Raw genomic sequence first — 10,000 nt, forward strand, 5'->3', positions numbered from 1 at the left:
TGTTTGCCTGTCTGTCTGTCTGTTTTTCAAGACAGCCACAGACATGTAATTAGCTTTGGCAATAATATGCTATTGATAATACAATTAGAAAAGTGCAAAGTACTCAGATAATTTAATGCTGTTTACAACTACTACTACAAAAGATTATTAACAGATAAAAGCTATAAAATTGAACTAGCAGCATATGATATGTACACAATATTTACTAATTAAGCATTATCTGGTTGGTATATAAACAGGTACATGAAATAATCATTAGACATTTCTATAATCATTACAAATCAGATCATTTAATGCAGACAGCATAATACTAATGAATGATGACAACATAATTATAACGGTGCTGGTTAATTGCCACACAGCTATTGAGGCAATCTATATGTAGAGCTAGCATTGGTTTAGTTTGAATTAAGTTAATTAAGTTAAGTCAATTTAATTAACATTTCTTAGTTAATTGAGTTGATTGTATCAGTCATTGTGTTGTTGACACTTGTACATTGGATATGCCTTTTGTATCTATGTACAGTGACTGGGGTCAACAGTTTCAACCACTGTAACTGTACAGTGCTTCTGCACTCTTGTAAAGAACATTCTTTTACAAGTTTCAGTTCGTTCATAATTTAGTACACTTTTGAGCTAGTTTACTAACTTGATTCCGTATTTCAAACCTTTATTGTCTGTACTAGCAAAGGCAACGAGTAGACAACACAAGAGAATCGCTTGGACAAGGCAAAACTGTGAAGAATGGACCAATGTTGCTAGTAGCATGGGAAGGCATGTGCAGTATGATGGAGTCAACTCTCTCATTACTATCAATGGAACTAGAAATGGTTGCCAATTCTTGAGCAATAGTTCTGCTAGATGTTGCTTAGGAAATTCACCAACATTTCTATTATACTGCAAATAATTATTCACTTGTTTATAGAGCCAAGATCATTCAATCTGGGAATCAACAAAATCATTCTTTTGACTGCATGGACAGCACAATGCCCTACTCTAAATTGTTTTGTCTGTCCTGTACTGTCTACTGTTTGCTTGCCTGTCTGTCTGTTTGTCCATCCGTCAGTCTGTCTGTCTGTCTGTCTGTCTGTCTGTCTGTTTGTCTGTCTGTTTTTAATCCATTAGGTCGTAATTGATGAACGGAGTTATGGACTGATGTGGATTTCCTTACGTTTGAACATTTGCTTGTTGCATCTTTAAAGTTTTGAAGTTTAATTAAAATCAATAAAACAATCTGTCTGAATATTAATTGATTTAATGCAGGTAATTTTGACAGTCAAAAGTTTGGTCCAAAGGTGAGCAGGCTATATAGCTGTGGAAGAACACGGACGAGACTAGACAAAGAATCACGGTGATGACAGACTTTAGAGTTAGATAAAGACTGAGTCAGAATAGTCATTGCATGTTAGTTAGTTTGTATTTCTGTCTCTATTGTCTGTTATATGCAGCTCAAATTAGAGCACTGTACCTGTAATGGCTTAATACAAAATATATATTAGAATAATACGGGCTTTGGTTCCATACGCACATGTCATCACGTGATCCTCTTTCCTGTCTGTTTCCGCGCGAACCTAATTAGTTTGGTATAGCAAAAAATCGCTACCACGAAGCGTAACTTTTAGTAACATCACTACTACACGAGAGAGCACCTGCGTGTTTGAAAACCAGCTGTCAGTTCCTGCAGAGAGAGTGCATTCTTTGAGTTGACAGACTGAGAGTAAGATTGACAGTAAGACTGTTCAGTTGAATTGATTGTTTCGTGAAAGAGAGTTGTACACCGCAATTGATGAATGCAGAGTGTACGAGTGTCTTAATCACTTCAAATTGATTATTGAAAGCGAAGAATTTGGTGAGTCCTGACTGAGACAAGATAGGAGCTAAGATCATATTAGACAGCTCTGAATTCACCAGTTCTTGAAAAAGACTGCAATCGGTTAATAGATCGCAGTGTGTGTGTGTGTGTGTGTGTGTGTGTGTGTGTGTGTGTGCGTGTGTGTGTGTGTGTGTGTGTGTGTGTGTGTGTGTGTGTGTGTGTGTGTGTGTCTGTGTGTGTCTGTGTGTGTCTGTGTGTGCGCGCGTACCTGTGCGTGTGTGTGTGTGTGTGTGTGTGTGTGTGTGTGTGTGTGTGTGTGTGAGTGTGTGTGTGTGTGTGTTTTGATCAGTTGGTTGCCTGAGAGATTTGTTAAGAAGTCGGTGAAAAAGTGTTACTTTCAGATCAGTTGGTGACCAAAATCAAAGAGAGTGAGTCAGTGTGTGTTTCAAGCTGATCGAGAGTGCGTGAGACAGAGACTAATAGTTCAATAGATCAATTCCTGACCGACTAAAAGAAAGTCACATCAATACAGACTGAAATTGTGAGAAAGTGTTAGACTTGTGACTGAAAGCAAATATTTAGAGCTCCAACAAGTGATATTATAGCTGCAAGATACAGGTGAGCTTTATCTAAAGTATTCTTACAATATTTATACAGTACTTCAGTCGTAAGTCAAAATGGAAAGTCATTACAATGTCATCGATGTAGATGAAATAGATGATGTAACTTCGACACGAGAGTTGATAGACGATGATGTGGAGCGCCTAACATGTAATAGATGGTTAAATGACAAGGTAATAACTAATACAGCTGTCAGCTAATTGACACACACACCTACTAATTTAAACAAGTATATTCAGACTGGTAAACTCATCTGTTCGGTAGATTATATCCAATTACATACATTTACTTCTACAGTCAAGTCCTGGACAAGTAAAAAACAATTTCTATTTAGTACTATTCAAAATTATACTGTAGTTTCTAAAGATTGCATGCTGATGCTTATATAATACAGGACAACACCGTAGTGCTCAGCAGCTTCTTGATGCAGAAGATACTCACTACCTGCCAAGAAAGTGTCACAGGATGGTACAGAAAGGTGCCTGGCAGCATCATTTAAGCTCTTTACCTCATCTCATTTAACAATACACGAATAATATAATTTTGTGGCCCTAGGTTGACCTGTTTGGGTGTGACAGGCTACTGTGCATTATAAATGACAAGGGAAACCACTGGACATTGATGGTAAATGTCAATAACCTATACATCCTCTGCAACTTTCACACCAACACATATGCACAATAGTTTCAATAGTGTACTATTTGTTGATACTTAGGTCATTGACAACACACAGAAAGAAATGAGGTACTATGACTCACTTGGAGGTGAAGAAAGTGTATACACTAATGCTTTGAAGTATGCTGCATCATTTGTATCAATGCTGACAAACACATGAACATGATTTGCTGTTAGGAAGTATCTTGAAAATGAGAGCATTCGACGTCAGAGCACAATGTTTGACTGGAATGGGTGGAAAGTTTGCAATGCCGAAGACATCCCACAGCAAGAAAACAATCAGAACTGTGGAGTCTTTTTACTTGAGGTAAGGATCTGTTCTGTTGCTTTCAATACCTAAATTTTTAAAGCAATATGTTGCCGTACATCAACATTATTACTTAGGTCCTAGATAAATACTTATAGTTATAATGGACTTCGCTAAGTTAGCGACAAGTTAGTTATAACATGCACACACACACACACACACACACACACACACACACACACACTTCAATTTCAATTCAAAACTAGTAATTAAAGCTGTGTTTACAGTGTCAGTTCCACAGCTATACGCCTTCTAAACACCGGGATGGGATTGTCACAAAGAATTATGAAATCCTGCTAAGTGATTGGACCGCATTGAGGGCATGGCACATTCCTGAACATGTCATACCTATATAGTCAAACATCCATCCACATATCAACACATTTGTCCACATGGCCCGCAAACCGGAAGTCGTGAGTTTTACAATGTCTCGTTGTTTATGGCTCATAGATGAAACAAATATGTAGCCTTGTACAATTCAATGCTTAATTAATTAACAATTGAGATACATTGTTGTGAGGCCTGAAACAGTTCCCTGTATCTACAAGTTGTTTCACATAGTCAATATACTGTCAGTAATATGGTTCGTATTGCAGTACACAAGGTGCCTATTACTCAGCGAGCCCATGACATTTAATCAGGTAGAAAAGTATCCAAACATCAAAATATTTCTGAGAAAAAACTTAATTCAAATGTTTTTACAGGGTTCAGTATCCGGCATCAGACAGCGTATTGCAAGTGAGCTACTGAGCGGTTGCCTTTTCAGTGAAATCTCTAATAAATCCTTGCCAGTATCCCTCTCTCACCTACTATCTAGTGTTGATGTCAGCAATGTGGCTTCAGACTCTGACCTTCAATCTGAAAGCTCTGATTCTGAAAGTGAGACCACTGCTAACAGGACTCACTATTGTAAAAGGATGAGTCCTGTGCCTCCGATTTTGCAGTCCTCAAGTGACTCAGAATTGGACATAAGCCAGCTTCCAAAGTCATGGTGCCAGCTTAGGCCTGAATTGCAAAGTGTACTACCACCAAATGATAGTTACACCTACATTATTGAAATGTTCCAAAATCTTGACCCACACACTTTCTCTGGTGCTCATTCTACAAATTTTACTACAGAATTCCGGGTGAACTTGGAAGATGAAGAACAGGCTAGAGAATGGGTTAATCTGATGTCCAAGCAATGCAAATGCACATACAGAGTAACACGAACATACAAGCCTTCACTTAAGAGAGTTCTGTTCAAAACAGACATGCACTGCCAACACTTCAGAAAAGCGCTAACACAGAAGCAATTGTCTCATAAGAAAACCAAACCCCAAACAATGATTTCAGGTGTACGATGCAAGAAAACTCAGTGCCCATCAACTGTACATATTACAGTCCAAAAACCACCGCAAAGCTCCAAACTATCGACACACACACCAAACCACCATAAAAGTCAATTTCCACCATAATCACCCCATTGACTCAGCACATGTGCTTGGATTCAGACCAGTACCAGATAGCACAAAGCAAGAGTATCCTAATCTATTCGCGTTAGGTCATTCTGCTTCATCAGCACATCATCACTACGAAGAAGAGATTATGCAGAAAGAAGACCAAAGTAGCATTGCCGACAGTGCAGTCAATCCAGGCATACAGTGGGTACATCGATGCTATCGCAAATGGAGAAGTGAACACCTAGGTCCTGAGAATGGGAAAGACCTCTTTGACCGTCTTGAGCAAGAAGTAAGAATGTACAATGAAACCAACAATGCCGTTGGTGGGAAAGCGAAAATGCAGTGGAAAGTCAGTTCTGATAACTCAGATGTTGACCACGATAGTGATAATGATGGTGATAATGACACGCCTCCAAAGTCAAAACGGAAGAAAATCACCCATACCGCACCCTTTGTGTCTGCCATCTGCACACCCCTAATGGCACGAGTTCATGAAAATGTCATACAATCTGCTGAATTAGTTTTCTGTGATGCTACCTCTTCTCTAGACAGAAACAATGTTTCATTATTCATTTTGTCAACTTCCCACCCTGCAGGGGGCCTACCACTAGGTGTAGTACTGGCTTCTGATGAAAGAGAAGAAACCATTACCAAGGGCCTTCAAATGTTAACAGAAATACTTCCATCACAAGCATTTTACCACAACGGAAAGGAAAGAGGGCCGTTGCTCATTATGACTGATGACAACACCACCGAGAAAGCAGCTTTTAGATCAATGTGGCCACATGCAAAACAGCTACTCTGTACTTTTCATTTTCTACAGAGAAGATGGACATGGTTGTATGAAGGCAAAAACCACATTCTTCACTCAGAACGTGCTACACTCCTAAAGCTTGTAAAAGTACTTTTGTATGCCAAGTCTGAGAAACTCCTGCAGCTAGAATATAAGAGGTTTCTAGATCACTCTACAGTACGTAAGTACCCAAACTTCATGAGGCATATGCAGGCATTGTGGCCTCGTCGTCAGGAGTGGGCCTTGGCATACAGATCAGATATTCCAGTAAGGGGAAACAACACTAACAACTTATCTGAAGCGGGCATACGTATTTTCAAAGAGACAGTATTCAGTCGAGTCAAGGCATATAATCTTGTAGAGATGTTTCAGTTTGTAGTTGAGAAGATGGAGTGCTACTACAAGAGAAAGCTCCTTAGTGTAGCACACAACAGAATCGATCGCTACATACAAGTCAAATTCCGTGGTATTAGTGCTGGCAAACTAAAGAAAGAACACATTGTACAAGTGTCTAGTGATGATAATCTATTCACAATCAAAAGCAGACGAGATCCAGACTCCTCACACAAAGTTGACACGGAAGTAGGCACATGCTCTTGTATTCGAGGAACACATGGCTCACCGTGTTCTCATCAGTTAGCAGTTGCCTTGCACTTTCGAAAAGCTTCCTTGAATTGCATTCCAACTCTACACCCATCTTCTCGCAGACTGTTAGCTTTCATAGCTCTGGGAAAAGAAGCAAACATGGATATTAGTTTCTATGCCTCAGTATCCCAACATCTTGATGAAACAATCCCGACTAGATCAATGAATACACCTGAAGATCCAATGTTCCCAAACATTTCAGCCAACTTATGGGCAAAGATCACACAAGACTGTGAAGATACGGACATTGGCCAAGTTCAAACCCATGAAGATTCAATAAATCCAAAAGATGACCAGGATCCAGTCACTCTGTCAGCACAATTAGACAGTGTAGTCGCTGACTTGAAGTTACGTCTTGAAAAGGATGATCCCCAGCTACGAACAGGAGTGGAAAAGTTCATCTACAGATACAACAAAATGAAATCCCAGTCAACTGCAGTTATAGCATCCTCGTTTCACTGCTTTGGTTCAGTATACGGATGTAGTAGAACAGTGACACACATACAAGAAGGAGGATTTCGCAGAGGATGAAGAATTCCAGTTCAGGCAACTGCATCGGGAAGAAGAAGGTACGGGTCAAAAGGGAAAAGGCTCGCTCAGCAAGGAAGACCAGCTAAGGCAAATATGGGCAAGGAAAACAAGCAGCAAACCCAAACACGTTACAGTCTGCCCATTCGCAATAAGCCAAAAGGAAAACGACGTCATGACTTAGCATTGAGTGTCCAAACTGGCACTCAAAATGCTGGAAAATGGTAATACAAACAGAACGGAAAAACAGCTCAGTCTAGAATTAGTTAATTCATGAAACATAAAGAGAAATGTTCATAGTAAATGCTTGCTATTGCTATTGGCACATTGTGTTTGAAAAAAACACTTCACAATTAAGAAGCTTAAACGAGCTTGTTGTAAAGTGGCGATAGTGTTTAGAAACAGCATAGTACGTCTTTGGGTAATAGGAAGGATCAAGATTTGGCTCAGATGTAAGCAATTGGTATTTACGTGTCGGATCCAAGTCATTTAACTTCTAGTTTGCTTTCAACAGTGCTCCAATATCGTCAGGAGGGAAAGCAGTGCTCGACTCAACTTGGGACAGAGTGGTGGCACTGGGTGACATTCGACTTGGACCTGTAAACATTAAAATTAATCGGTGTTGTGATAGTTTGTATTCTGTTTGCAGCTACACGTATGTAACTTAATATTTGAATTTAAGTTTAATACTATTTATAATCTACTTACCAGAAGCACCTGGGCCCCACAAGGGTCTTCTGTTACACAGTTTTGTGATGGCGAACCTATATCTGCACTTAAGTGTGACTCTCCCTCAGACTCTGTAGTAAAGGGAATAGTCAGTAAATGGTAATCCATTGAATTTTGTCAAACGCTATTATATATAGTATAGATGCAAATTTGTCATCTGCATTTACCTTCTCTGCTCCTTTTGGAGAAGAATGAAGTGATAGGTGTAGCAGCATGTCTCTTCATTTTGAAGTATTTGTTGACGACTTCACGGAATCAATTGATGCGTGGGATTGTAGAATGAAGTTCTCTGAGCATGAGCAGATCTTATGGCCGCGATCTACCGTCCATTTTGCGCGCTTACAACAAGCCTACAGTAACACGATCTCGGCTATGGCGTGTAATCAGTGTCAAAATTACGCCGGTAGTACTACTATTTACTTAGGTCGGTCGCACACTCAATGAGGTCGGTCGCACACTCAATGAGGTCGGTCGTTAAGCAAACAATGAGGTCGATCGATAAGTCAATGAGGTCGGTCGCTAAGTCTATGAGGTCGATGAGGTCTCCTACTTCATGATATCGGTCTGCTAGCCCTAGACGTCGGTCTGTACATGAGGTCCGTCATGACTCATTGATATGTAACAGTCTTGTAGGCAAATTTATATCAATATCCACCCCCGTACGTGTATAAGTTATTCTAGACCTAAGTTTGGGATGTAGAAACGCTGTACCAAAGAGTTGATCAGTGATTGAAGTGCTAAAGCTGGATCTTGAATCAGTAGGATCAGACCGCACCAGCCAAACACTTCATTCCTACGAGGTTCCGGCACAAGGTACGTAATTATTATAAATTAATATCACACTTGTTCTGTGCAACTGTCGTTACTACACATGTGTTCAATGAGATGGCAAGATGAGGACTACATACTGGACTGTTTGACTCACTCCACCCACTTTCTTCCTGATGCATCTGGATTGTGAGATACACGATGATTACGAACTGCCCTCTAAAATATGTTGAATGAGATATATGGTAAATTGTAGCATTGCAAATAAGATGCATCTATTTGATTAGTATTGTAACCTCTATCAAAATTGTTGTGTGGCAGTAAGTCAACAGTGTGTGTGTGTGTGTGTGTGTGTGTGTGTGTGTGTGTGTGTGTGTGTGTGTGTGTGTGTGTGTGTGTGTGTGTGACTGCTGGCACTCATTGGCAGTGTCATTTCATGTAAATTGTACAGTCAGTACACACTCATTAGTATTACATGCTTTTAGTTCGAGCGATGGTGAGATTGAGAATACTGTAATTATTTTGAGCAGGAAACTCCCTTGTCTTTGTCACTCAATTGATTGTGTATCTTAAGTAACTGGTATTTAATTGGGGCAGACTTGTGACTGTTGTTGTTAACCTGAACTGTCTGGCTTGCTGCGTTGTAAGTCTTGTGACTGTTACTAATATTCTTGTCTGCATTATGATGTTGCAAGTTGTAGCAGAAACTCACTTTGACAACAATGACATTGAACATGTCTATTTGTGTTTTGAAAATGAAATCAAACATTACTTGAGCCATCAAGCTAAGCCTGGTAGTGAAATGTAATCACAGGGATCCAAGCATAACGTTTCTGTTAGTTGTCTGTTGTTACATTAATTAAATTGATGTATATCAAACCTAACAACCATTTACCTACCTTGAATATATGTATTTCTTACGATACCTTTGATGACTGTGAGTGACATGATGTATTTGTGTAACAACTATAGCAAACTCAACGTGGGTGAGGCAAATGGCTATACGAGAAATGGTGGAATTAAGCACAATTGTTGTTCTGCTTTGTTCTTAGCAATTATTCCAAATGATTTGTTGCCAGCCAGTTGACAGTCTTTGGCTGAAAGTTTAAAAACAATCAGTAGCTGTGTCGATCTGCTCCTCGATAGACTGTGAATATGACCTGACTCAATTCGATCCTGAACTAAACCGAGGCCGTGCCTTAACCAGAACAAAGGAGCCATGATCACTGAAACCTGCACTACTAAAAGCAGAGGCGATGACAGTAATGATAGCTACTGGTTATCTATTATTACTAATTATAGCTACAGTAATGATGGCTACTGTACAACTTAGATAGCTGTACTTTGAGAAAGAGTTACACTGCTTTTAGTGATGAAACTGTTTGTCAGTTGATATTTCATGAGTTGATACCTACATATAATGACGTTTTGTTAGAATAGCTTCTCGACATTGTGAGCCAGGTCTATCAATTGTTGACTTGTAATAGATGGCATGCATTTTGTATGTAAAACTACAGTTGTAGAATTTTTCTCACAATGGACACAGGTAGTTCAGCATCCATACTAAGTACCATTTAATACATGATGTAGTGAAAACGCAGTAACCTGCTGGTGAGCTCATACACAGACATGACCAGAAACGTCAGCATGAGCAGACTGTTCAAATAAGATACTGTATT

This window comes from Corticium candelabrum, chromosome 10 (genome assembly GCF_963422355.1).
Source record: "Corticium candelabrum chromosome 10, ooCorCand1.1, whole genome shotgun sequence".
Taxonomy (NCBI): Eukaryota; Metazoa; Porifera; class Homoscleromorpha; order Homosclerophorida; family Plakinidae; genus Corticium; species Corticium candelabrum.